This window comes from Gymnogyps californianus, chromosome 19 (assembly GCF_018139145.2).
Source record: "Gymnogyps californianus isolate 813 chromosome 19, ASM1813914v2, whole genome shotgun sequence".
NCBI lineage: Eukaryota > Metazoa > Chordata > Aves > Accipitriformes > Cathartidae > Gymnogyps > Gymnogyps californianus.
The window spans coordinates 1,221,270-1,225,060 of NC_059489.1; positions in this window are offsets into that span (position 1 = coordinate 1,221,270).

Below are 3,791 nucleotides of genomic sequence, written 5' to 3' on the forward strand. Positions count from 1 at the left end.
GAGGCAGCGTAACACGAACGAGGCAAAACCTGGGAAGCGCGAGTCGCCCGCTCTGCCTGCCCTGGCCGCAGGCAGCCAGGACCGGGCAGGCCCCCGGCTAAATGCAGACCCCCCAGCTAAATGCAGACCCCTCGTGTCAGCGGGAAGGATGCGGCCGTGCATGCAGGTGCTCAGCACAGCCCCCCGCCGCAGCCCCGAGCCGGGCAGCACGTTGGCAGTGCCGTTTCTACCCCACGTCCCCCGGTGCCGCCGGGGCGGTAAGGCTCGGGTCGAGGCAGGCAGTGCGGCACGGCGAGGCAGGCACCGGAGTCCAGCTCTGGCTGGGAGCACGCGGTGCCAGGGCGGGCAGAGCCCGTGGGCTGCTCTGGCACACGGTGTCCCATGGAGGGCCGGGAGCGCCGGGCAGGGAGCCCGTGAGTCACAGCCCGCTCCCCCCCCCGGGAGCACAGAGCCCTTTCAACCCCGGCGTATTAATTTCTCCTAATTGGCTTTGACAGGGATCCGTATCGCCATCCAGAACGCAATCGCCCCTGTGCGCGGGGCGGGGGAGCGGGGAGGGAACGGCACACGGAGGGAGGGAAGGAGGGGAGAAGGGGGGGAGCAAAGCGGCACCCCCGGGGGAGCGGTGCTGCCGGCTGCCTGGATCCGTCCCCCCCGCCGAGCGGGGCCCAGCTGCCCTGCTGCACTGCAGTGCTGCACCAACGCCATTTCCCACGGCAGCCCGGCTGCCAGGCTGTGCCGGGGCAGGGGGCTCGCCGTGTGCCGCCCCACCGCTGCCCACCCCCGGCATCCCCGCAGGCACCAGGACTCACCGCCCTGCCTGTGTGCTCGGCTCCTGCTGCCTGCCAGCCCGGACAGACGGAGAGGCCCCATGCTGCTGGCACCTCCCGTGCACCATCCTCTTGTGGGAAACGTGGCGAGACGGGACACCGGCCACGGTGCTGCCCCAGCCGTGCTGGGCATTACGCCTCCCCATAGCCGCCACCTTCATCTCCTGCCTGAGGAGCTCCCACCTCCCAGCTCCAAATCCCCCCTTTGCGTCCAGCCCAGCGGCACCTTCCCTCCGTCCTCCCCCGGCATCGCCGGCAGCCAGTGGCACGGTTGGTGCCAGCGTGGGAGCGCGGGGGTGCCCGGCCCTGGGTTTGGGCTGCCGGGGTCCTTCTGGGTGCCACAGCCCCTTTGCCACCGTGGTCCCCCAAGTCCTTTCCCATCCTCGTGCCAGGAGTGGATGGTGATGCCGGATGCGGAGCACCAGCGCTCACCGAGCTGTGGCCACCATGTGGCTTGGGGCAGCGGATGGCAGCATGTGCCAGCCAGGGCCAGCAACACAGGGCTGGGGGGACCCCCCGTCCCCCCTTGGACTCGGCCCCCCCATGCCCACCTAGCACCTCGAGCCCCGGCTGACCCTGGCGCGGGTGCGCTGCCCCGGCACATGACCCCCCCAAACCGCAGGGTCCAGGAACAGAGTCCCACAGCCGGAGTGGGCAGCGGCGATGCTGCAGCCCCCAGCAGCCAGTGACACCTCGCCGGCCGCCACGGGACGGGGAGAAAGGCCGGGGCGGCCAAGGGGAGGAAAAAAAGGGGAAGAAGAAATAGGTGCGGGGAGAGGATGTTTCTCACAATTTCGAAAGGTCTCAGACTGGGAAGTGTGGGCTGAGAGCGGGGAGGGCAGCCGGGGCAGGCAGGGCAGGCAGGGCAGGCAGTGGGGTGAGGAGCGGAGCAGCCCTTCCCCCAGCAGAGACGTCCTCGTGTCCCTGAGCAGCCACCATCGGCTTCGCTGCGAGAGGACGGGGTGCCGTTGACCCCAAAGCAAAGCGCTGCCCACCCAGGTGACACAGGGGACGCAGCACTTCTGCCCGGTGCCTCCAAGCGGCGTCCGCTCGGCCAGGCTGCGGCAGGTCACAGCGCTTCCAGGGCAGGGACTGGGCACCCAATTCCCATGGGAAGCCCGGGAGATCCTGGGCTACAGGTTGGGGCAGGTGGCGTGGCGGTGCCTCTCACCGGTGGGGCGGTCGGTGCTCTGCCGGTGGCTCCGGCGCTCCGTGCACCGTGCGGGAACATCTCTGGGTCTGGCCTGCGGATGGGTGAAGCAAGATGGGAACCACGAGGCCGCTGGGCTGGGACCCCTCCCTGGAGCCCCCGGTGCTGGGAGCGAATGCTTCCCCCCCACGCAGTGCACACCGGCCCGGGCAGCCGGCACAGCCCGGCATGGGCGCATCTGGCAGCTGAGTCGAGCAGCCTCACCGAAAACAGAAGGTGAGGCCAGAGCATGGGCTGCTGCGGTCGGCACATACCCTTGGCACCTCCACCCCTAGGTGACACCGCTGTCACCGTTCCCCGGCTCTGGCGGCTGCGGCTTCCCTCCGTCCCTCTCCGGTGAACGTGGGGACACGAGGCCAGGAGCATCTCTGCTCCCCTCAGCGGAGCCGGAGCTCCCAGGCCTGGCGGCCCCCAGCCATGGTGCCACGGTGCCACCGTGCCCTGCAAAGCGCTTCCTCCTCTTCCACGCTGGCACAAGCAAACCTCAGGGAAACCGGGCTGGCGCGGGCAGCCGGCGACGCCGCACGGGCAGGAGGTGCTGCCAAACGGACAAAATCAACAAAGCCGTAAAATAGAGAATACGGTTTGTTCCCCCCTTTAATTTCTCTCCCTGCCAGTAAGCGTGAGTGGCAGCCGTACGGCGGCGGCCGAGCCCTGGGCCCGGGCGTGCGGTAGCACAGCGACGGGCAGCGATGGAAACCTTCTTGCAGAAGGATTTTTAAATCAAACGTGCCCCGCAAATCCTCAGGTTGATGGGATTAGCACAGCAAACGGGGCGCCTCACGAAAACCCAGAGAAAAATCACACCGGAGGCTGAGGACAGTAAACACGGCTCCGTTCCCAGCGCTACCCCATTTTAGATGCAAATAAAGAGGGTTCCTCCTGAACAGAAATCAGTGCCGAGCAGGCTGGGAACAAAGTCTCCGGCAACGGGGATGCGGTTTGGTGAGTCCAGGCGTGGTTCATTTTTAAATCCCTCCACAGATTTAGACCGTCGGCAGCCGCCAGCCCCAGGGCCAGGGGAGCGGGAGCGGCATGCTGCGAAGGAAGGAGGGACCAGGAACCCGGCTGGGAGGGATGCAGGAGCCCGGCACCGACAGCCAGAGCCTCCGTTGCCACCGCGTCCGGCGTGGGCAACGCTTCGCCTCCTTCGCGGTGATGGAGGAGGTGACGGGGTTGGTGCGGGAGCCGCGGCACCGCCGCTTGGCTGCCGGACCCTGACACGCTTTTTTCCCGGTTTGGTAAACAAAGGGCCGGTGCCGATCGCACCGCCAGCCCCACCGGACATTCCCACCTCGGCGACTCCTCCGTGGGCAGCGGGTCCCACGCACGAGGGGTTCCCGATGCCCTGCGCGGGTGCGATCCCCGCACCGGGAGGGATGCGAGGCGAGAGGCGGGTGCCGGCGTTCAGCAGCCGCGGAGCGAAAGGCTGAGGAGAGGGGGGAGGCTGCTGCTGCGGCAGCCCCAAAACACGCACACACAAAAGCCAGCCCCTGCTCTGCTCCCGCGTCTGCAGCATCTTCCTGCAGCTGCGACGCGGCCAAGGCCGTAACACGGCGCCTTACATAACAACCTGCGCCCCAAAACGCCCGCTCCCCGTCCCCCAGCACCTCGCCGAGCCCCGCCGGCTCTCCCAGCCCAAGGGGCGACCACCAGCCCCCCAGCCGGCGGGCGGGCAGGCAGGCAGGCATCCCAGGCAGCTGGGGGCTCAGCCCCTGGCACCGTCGCCCTCCCTCTCACCATCCCCATTA